This window comes from Osmerus mordax, chromosome 20 (genome assembly GCF_038355195.1).
Source record: "Osmerus mordax isolate fOsmMor3 chromosome 20, fOsmMor3.pri, whole genome shotgun sequence".
Classification (NCBI taxonomy): Eukaryota; Metazoa; Chordata; class Actinopteri; order Osmeriformes; family Osmeridae; genus Osmerus; species Osmerus mordax.
In genome coordinates this window covers 1,672,374-1,681,101 of record NC_090069.1, presented here as the reverse complement: position 1 = coordinate 1,681,101, position 8,728 = coordinate 1,672,374, and the positions used below count along the sequence as shown (strand labels likewise).

Sequence of the window (8,728 nt, the reverse complement as noted above, 5' to 3'; positions counted from 1 at the left end):
CTTCTGGTCAGAGTGTGTGTGTGTGTGTACATGCTTTTGTGTGTGTAACTTGTGTCTGTGTAGAGGTGTCTTTTTACAAATTGGCCTGTCAGCTTTCGTAATGACGGATGTGTAATGCATGTTATGTGTCTGCTTCAGCCTGGGTGTGTGTGTGCCTGTGTGTGCCTGTGTGTGTCCTTGCTTGAATATAAGCAGGAAATACAAGACCTGTTTTTCGCACTTGCCTCCCATGCAGGGGGGGGGTGGGGTGGGGTGGAGGTGGGTGGGTGGGGGGGGTGGAGGGGGTGCTGAACAGCTAAAATACTTCCTTCACAAAACATTGGGGGTTTTAATTGGTCGGAAAATCTATCTGTTTTTCATGAAAGCCAATTGGAATAAAGGAAGTGGTTCCATTGTCACAGAAACAGTTGGCACGGAAACACCACATAGCACCATTATCCAATCCCCCCTCCTGGTCCCTTGTCGTCATGCGTTTATACCCTCCCTCTCTCCATTCCTCCCTCCCTCCCCTCCTGTTCTGTCCCTCTCCCTCCAGCTTGCACGCGTTTTCAGCCATCAATGAAAACTCAACAACAACCCAGCTGTTGACATGTCAGCAAGCAAGGCTGTAAAAAGCTTGAGAGAAAAAAAAAATCTAACAGGCAAACGTTCTGCTGTTGTTTTCCATGCTAGACGTAAGGGTCTCTGACAGCTTCTGTTTCAGCGTCTTCTGAAAACCCGTTTGGGTGCATGAAATTTAAAAACAAAATAGCGACATTGAACGTGTCGGTTGTCATCTCTTCTCCATCAATTGAGTTATTCACCCTTTTCCTCTCAGTTTCTGTTTCCCTCACGATTTAATCCCGTCCGTTTTCCTCCTCTCTCTGTCCCTACAGACTCCTCCCTCAATTTCTCTCCTGCACGCACGCACGCTCTCTCTCTCTCTCTCTCTCTCTCTCTCTCTCTCTCTCTCTCTCTCTCTCTCTCTCACTCTCTCTCTCTTCCTCTCTCGCTCTCTGACACACTCAAACACACGCACACACACACGCCCTCCTCCCCCATCCCTGCAGTGTCTCAACTGCCTTGGAGCAAACAAGAGAGGAAATAGAACACAGACAATAATAAGAGAGAGAAAGAGGGGGATAGAAAGGAAGAGAACGACAGAGAGAGAGAGAGAGAGAGAGGGAGAGAGAGTGTGTGAGAGTGGGTGAAAGTGAGACAGATATGAGGCTGTCGGAACGGCAGGACTAAGAGTGGATTTCGCCCCGGTCGTCCTCTCCCCTAGCCAGCGTTTGTCTGCAGTATCCTCTGTGAATGGACGCCGAACGCTGAGGAGGTAAGCCTGCCTGTTTTCTCTTCACGCACACACACCCTTTTTTTTCCTTTCTTTTTTTTCTCTCACCATCACCGCTGGAACGCTTGGCCTCTTGCGGGGCCCCCTCTTTGTTTGTCTGGGGATGGGGAGGGGAGTTAGTGTGTCAGCGTACCCCCGCTGGTACATCCATGTGGATGCAGGGAGAGGGGAGGCGGTTTGCTCTCCTCGGCTGAGCTGAGGAGACGGTGTCGGGTGAGGGAGCATCGAGGCGGCGACTCCTCCGGTCCCCTCCTCCACCCTCCGTCCTCCACCCTCCGTGCATGCAGACAGGGGCTGGAGACGCCGGTGCCTGTCTGAGCTCGGCGTTGACTCATCTCCCTCCCGTGCATCCTCCCTGCACATCAGGACGGCACGGCTTTACGTAGGGGAATCTAGACAGGGAGGAGGAAGGTGTGTGTGTTGTGTCTGCGTGTAGCGTGTGTGCGTGTGTGCGTGTGTGTGTACATCCCGTTGACCAACGGGGACGGCCGAGGCTGAGGGAGAGCGCTGTCACGTAGGATCAGGTGTCGGAGGGCTCCCGGCCGAGACTGAGGGAGACGTGTGAGTGTGTGTCGCGGGCGGCGCACACGCCCCGTAGAGCGGCGCTCGGCGGGGGCCGAGGACGGCCTGCTGAACATTGGCCTCCCTTCAGCCTCGTAGCACACGTACACACACACACACGCGCACACACACACGCGCGCTGGGCTCTGCCCTCCCTTCCGCACGGCGCTCTTCGGCGCCGCCTGGGACGTGCTCAGCGTTTTGTGGCGTGAGCGTGAGCGGCGTTCGGAGGCGGCGTGGCGCGCTCCTCTGGAGCGGAGGGGCCGGGAGGGATTTGGGATGTTTCGCGAGGCTCCCTTGTGTCTTCGACGGAGGCCTCACTAGGATTTGTTGATCGCCGACTGTGTTTGTGAGCAGGAACCTGGGCAGGGAGGGGCCGAGGGGCTGGGTGGGGGGTAGGGGAGGTTAACAGTGGGGAGGCAGATGAGGTAGAGGGGCGGAGGTTGATGCAGCGAAGAGAGAGTGAAGGAAAGAGAGATAGAGAGGGAGTGAGACGGAGAGAGTAAGAGAGGGAGTGAGAGAGAGGGAGAGAGAAAGACAGAGTGAGAGAGAGAGAGTGAGAGAGAGAGAGAGAGAGAGAGAGAGAGAGAGAGAGAGAGAGAGAGAGAGAGAGAGAGAGGGAAACAGAGTGAAAACAGAAGTCAAAGAGAGAGAGAGGGGCCTCTGATGTTTAGCTGAGCACTGGATGTAGAGATTGCTGGACATTCATGAGTGATAAGTGCATGAATGAACCAGAACAGGCACTGTTAAGGCCCTGAGAAATACAGCATCCAGCAAATATGGTGGAAATATTCCCATGATGCTCTAGGCTGACTTGGAGCAACACAAATAGTGAAATGGATAAGGGCAGGGGAGTCCGATACCAGCGATGAACGTAGCCTTAAAACTGGACAGCTGTACGTGCTGGTTTTTTTGCAGGATTAGTGAGAAACTGTACGAGAATATATGTCACTGCAATGACTGTGCTGAGCAGTGGAGCTAATCGAATCATGAGAATCACAAGATGTGTGCTTGTGACTGTTCGACTGGATGGATTTAAAATGCAAAACTGTATTTTCTCTTTAAACACATCTTTACACCTTACATTTCTAATGTATCATGTACGATTTTGACATTTTGAAAGTAACCCTTTTTGGGATCGTTCCCTTTCTAAATGTAACGCTTTTAGTCTCAATATCCAGGAGATTCAGGAAAATATGTTGTGAAAGGATTGAATTGTGCTGTAATATGAGTATGGCTAGCAATGTTTGGACCACAGCAATGATTCTAAGAGACGTTTCCTAGAAACCAGACCCATGGTGGTGTCATTGAAAGGATTGTTGGCTGGCACACCCTTAACTTGCTGTCAGACCAACTCCTAGGGCGCAAAGGGCGTCATCCATCAAACCCACCAACCGGACACAGCAAACGCCTTCCTCACCACTTCCCCTGTGCACCTTACATTCCTTTTAACAAAAAAAAATCTCTTCAAACCACCTGTAAACATGCAGTTGACTGTAATCAAATCCCTTTCCCAGTATTGCCACCACAGAACTGCATTTTACATTTACATTTAGCAGACGCTCTTATCCAGAGCGACTTACAGTAAGTACAGAGACATTCCCCCCAAGGCAAGTAGGGTGAAGTGCCTTGCCCAAGGACACAACGTTGTTTGACGTGGCCGGGAATCAAACCAACAACCTTCTGATTAGCAGCCCAATTCCCTAACCGCTCAGCCATCTGACCCCGACTGTAAGTCAGAGACACGAAAAAACATTAGAATGTTCACACCCCAGAATATCTGCGTCCGAGTTAGCAGCCTGAAGGGCGACTCTACAGAAGTGGACCTGATTAGCGAGGCAATTAGCCAGTGCTGCGGAGAGGCCTGTGGTCATGGTGGGAGGAGGGGGGGTAGGGGTCATGTGGCTTGACCCCCCCTTTGGGGGAGGTTGCTGATGACCTTGGTGGCTAGTAATCAGAAGGTTGCTGGTTCAATCCCCGGCTCTGCCAATGACGTTGTGTCCTTGGGCAAGGCACTTCACCCTACTTGCCTCGGGGAGAATGTCCCTGTACTTACTGTAAGTCGCTCTGGATAAGAGCGTCTGCTAAATGAGTAAATGTTAAATGTTAAACGATCGCATTCAAGAAGGCGGCGCTCTCTCGCAACATCTCTCCGCCCCTGCCACACACCGTCAGCGAAACACCCCCGAAAACGTTTGATAACACCGACGGCCGAACGGAGAACAGAACCGCAGTTTGAAGTGACCTCCCGTGACCCTCTTTGTGGCCGGGCATCAACCGTCTCATTGTCTGACTTGATGGCCTGGGACGATGCAAACAGACTTGGCTTTAAAGCCGCGCTGGATGTTCCATTATCTCAAACTGAAAAGAGCTGCAGGCTCGGGCTGTGTGTGGTGCCCTTGTGGCCCCGGTCAGCCCAGCTGACTGCCGTGTTTACGTGACGTCGCAGCGTAGGGCTCCGTCGCAGCGTAGGGCTCCGTCGCAGCGTAGGGCTCCGTCGCAGCGTAGGGCTCCGTCGCAGCGTAGCGCTCCGTCGCAGCGTAGGACTCCGTCGCAGCGTAGGGCTCCGTCGCAGCGTAGGGCTCCGTCGCAGCGTAGGACTCCGTCGCAGCGTAGGGCTCCGTCGCAGCTTAGGGCTCCGTCACAGCGTAGGGCTCCGTCGCAGCTTAGGGCTCCGTCACAGCGTAGGGCTCCGTCGCACGCCATGACTCCCTCCTGCATTTCAGGAAAACGAAAGGACAAGGAAATGTTTTGACATCACACATATCAAGATACTGTGGGGAATATCAGGGAGGAGAATCCATAAAGCGCACTCTGCTAACAGTGCACGGTCAGAGGAGGCACTAAACCAATAAACTATCAACCGCGTAACTTCAGTGTTAGTGTCTGAGGCCCCATCGATCACCAGCTACTGAACAATCGGGGAGTGAGGTGGCTGAACGGTGAGGGAAGCGGGCTAGTAATCTGAAGGTTGCCAGTTCGATTCCCGGCCGTGCAAAATGACGTTGTGTACTTGGGCTTCACCCTACTTGCCTCGGGGAGAATGTCCCTGTACTTACTGTAAGTCGCTCTGGATAAAAGCGTCTGCTAAATGACTAAATGTAATGAAATGTAACAATCTTTCCAATTGGACGGGCCTCTCTGCTCCCTCTACTCCCCGTTCAGCTGGCTCAGCATCCATCTTTGTTTGGGGCCTTTAATCCTTGCCAGGTATTCTGAGCCAAAGTGTCATCTTAACACAAAGGAGACCGTGCAACTTCCCTTGGCAGCCCTGCTCATCTGCATGCAGGCGTGTGCTGGCCAGATAAGAACAAACGAAACAGAAAAGAGGATTTCTGTCAGTTTGAAATGACCAGAATTAGGGTGGGGCTTTGTCTTTTCATTGTGCAATAAGTAAGGATTAAGTTGTCTCTTTGGTCTTACGTAAATCTACAGTATGTCAATGTAGTTCTTTCCTCTTCTCTCGCTGTCTCTCTCGCTCCCTCAGTCTGTCTCTCTTGGTTCCTGTATCTCTCCGGCTCTATAATCTCTGCTCAGTGTTCAGAAATAGGCCCTGTTCGCACATATCTCTTTACACGTATGTGTGTGTGTACTTTTTGTGTACTGTGTGTGTGTGTACACTGTATATGTGTGTGTGAAAGTACTGTATGTGTTGCGTGTGCGTGTCTGCATGTGTGTGTGTATGTGTGTGTGTCTGCATGTGTGTGAGTGTGTGTGTGTTTGTGTCTGCATGTGTGTGTGTATGTGTGTGTGTCTGCATGTGTGTGAGTGTGTGTGTGTTTGTGTCTGCATGTGTGTGTGTGTATGTGTGTGTGTTGCCGGCTGAGAGAGCCCTCCTCCTTGTACTCATTACCAGGAGGGCAGAGAGGCCTAACAGAGAATCTTTGTGCTCCATTCTTCACACATAACAACAGTCATATGATGACAAGCAGGAGGAGGTGCACGGGAGGAGGGGGGAGGGGAGGAGGAGGGGTGCTTTGCAGTACAAGGGTTTTGGGGAGGGGGCTGGGGTGAGGGCAAATGTGTGTGTGGGTCTGTGTGTGTGTGTGTGCGTGCGGGTCTGTGTGTGTGTGTGTGCGTGCGGGTCTGTGTACGTGTGTGTGCGTGCAGGTCTGTGTGTGTGTGTGTGCGGGTGGGTCTGTGTGTGTGCGGGTGGGTCTGTGTGTGTGTGGGTCTGTGTGTGTGTGTGTGGGTCTGTGTGTGTAAGGGTGGGTCTGTGTGTGTGCGGGTGGGTCTGTGTGTGTGTGTGTGCGGGTGGGTCTGTGTGTGTGCGGGTGGGTCTGTGTGTGTAAGGGTGGGTCTGTGTGTGTGTGCGGGTGGGTCTGTGTGTGTGTGTGCGGGTGGGTCTGTGTGTGTAAGGGTGGGTCTGTGTGTGTGTGTGCGGGTGGGTCTGTGTGTGTAAGGGTGGGTCTGTGTGTGCGCGTGCGGGTGGGTCTGCGTGTGTGTGTGCGGGTGGGTCTGTGTGTGTGTGTGCGGGTGGGTCTGTGTGTGTGCGGGTGGGTCTGTGTGTGCGCGGGTGGGTCTGTGTGTGCGCGTGCGGGTGGGTCTGCGTGTGTGTGTGTGTGTGTGTGCGTGCGGGTGCGTGAGTCGGACAGTGTATGGTGAAAGCACAGCCTTTGGCTGATTTTTGAAGTCCATGTGCAATCCTACTTATATGTCTGCGCTTGTGAGCGTGAGGACATATGGGTGGATATCTGTGAGTATATGTGTGTGTGTGTGTTAGTGTGTGTGTGTAGGTACCCTTTCAGTAAATTCAATAATTTCAATAAATTCCCTTTCAAGTTCAATTAGATAATGGTTTTCACTTCCCCATGTAGCTTTCAGCTGGTTGTTACAAATAACATTGCAGTATCAAGGGCACGGTATAGAAAAGGTAAAGTTCCTACCTCTCCCGAGTGACAACAGTGGCTGGCTGTCTGCAAGATCTATCGAGGTAGTTATGAACACATTTGACGAAGGGCCAAGTACTAAAGAGAGCAATTTGTTTGTTGTAAATAGGACTGATGTACTGCAGGTGAACGCTGAAGTCTCCTGGGCGGTTTTCCCTGGCGGAACCCCAGGGTCACGCTGGCTCCACCGCCGCGGTCGTCTACAACGGCACCATCGCAGTGTTTCAGCACTTTTTTTTTTATCTCGTTGCTGTTTTGAAAACGACGAAAACCACCAACTGCAGGATGTGCAGCTCGGTGTGTTCGGTAGTCAGTGCTTGACTTAACTGTTTCCGGTGTTTGGAGAGACCCCATAAATCTAATCTGCCACCACCGATGGTGACACGCGCTTACAGGATGTCAGCGGCCGATGACAGGACAGATAAACTTCGGCCCTTTCCAGAAATTTGATGAATCTTTTCGATTGTTTCTCATCATCGTTACATAACGATAACAGGCAGGTTGTAGACGGTGCCAGATTCTCGCACACACAAACACACTTGCCCACACACATCCACACACACCCCTCGACACACACACACAAACACAGACACACAAGACTCTCTCCACCTTGTGCCATCCCTTCCCATCAATGGGTCTGCTAATAGCTGTGCCTGTGCACAAACGTGCTATTGTCATAGCGGGCTGACCTTGTGACTCAGTGTGCCTCGGTCCATCTGCAGCATAGTAGAGCTGAGGGAACGCAGGGCAGCTCTGGAACCAGGAATGCTAAACACGGCCCTTATCACAAAACATCTACTACACTCAGCCTCCGCGCCCCCCCCCCCCCCCCACTCCCTTGCCCACTCCCCCCCCACCCCCCCACCCCTCACCCAGCCCCAACCCTCTCCACTCTTTTGGGCTAATGAAAAATGAACACTCCCCCTCATTGTTTTGCCGTAACGAACGAGTAGTGTACAGTTTACTGAGGAGTGGCCAAGCATCGCCTTTAGAGGGAGAGAGAGAGCGAGAGAGAGAGAGAGAGAGAGAGACAGAGAGAGAGAGAGAGAGAGAGAGAGAGAGAGAGAGAGAGAGAGAGAGAGAGAGAGAGAGAGAGAGACAGAGAGAGAGAGAGAGAGAGAGAGAGAGAGAGAGAGAGACAGAGAGAGAGAGAGAGAGACAGAGAGAGAGAGAGAGAGAGAGAGAGAGAGAGAGAGAGAGAGAGAGAGAGAGAGACAGAGAGAGAGAGAGAGAGAGAGAGAGAGAGAGCGACAGAGAGAGAGAGCGACAGAGAGGAGAGAGACAGAGACAGAGAGAGAGAGAGAGAGAGAGAGAGAGACAGAGACAGAGAGAGAGAGAGAGAGAGAGAGAGAGAGAGGGGTGGATTACTTAATGCTGAGCAAACAGTTAGAGCCAAATCTTGCTATCCATGTCATGCACAAATGTTTCCTAACAGTGTGGCTGATCATTATGCAGCAGGGACGTTTTCTCTAAGTCAACTAAAAGTTTCAGCTCCTGGAGTCTGGTGCCTGGGGAGGAAGCGATGCCTTCAGGGTGACCCCAGACAGCCCTGGCACTTCCACAATGTAATAATGATAATTAACTACTTTGGAGAGATGATTTGAACTCGGAGACTCTGAGGAGCAAAGATGAATTTGCCCTTCCTGAATGGTAGAGCACGCCAGCTCTTCACCTCAGATCATGTGACAGGAATGCTTGGTAATCCTGGGGGAACAGTGTCAGCTGACACAACTGTGAGAGGGTTAGGTTAAGGTGCCCTCCCTCCCTCCCTCCCCTCCCCTCCAACAAAGTGGCGTGTTGGAGAAACATCCTCGGCCCAGCTCTGTGATTCACTTCGTTTTCTCCTCTCTGAAAAAAAAGAAGAAAATGCATTTGGCATCTTTTCGTCCTGCACTCATCCCCCCCCCCCCCCCCCCCCACCAACTGTCGATTTGAAAGCAGCCCT

The 8,728-nt window shown here is 52.1% G+C and overlaps 1 protein-coding gene across 1 annotated transcript in view; it reads left to right on the top strand.

Moving 5' to 3' along the window:
* The first annotated feature begins 1,066 nt into the window (after positions 1 to 1,066).
* gnaz (guanine nucleotide binding protein (G protein), alpha z polypeptide) overlaps positions 1,067 to 8,728 on the top strand; it is a 29,274-nt gene continuing 21,612 nt past the window's right edge. Inside the window, exon 1 of the mRNA XM_067258029.1 lies at positions 1,067 to 1,315. The gene's annotated coding sequence lies outside the window, so the exon portion shown is untranslated. The remainder of the gene's footprint in view (positions 1,316 to 8,728) is intronic.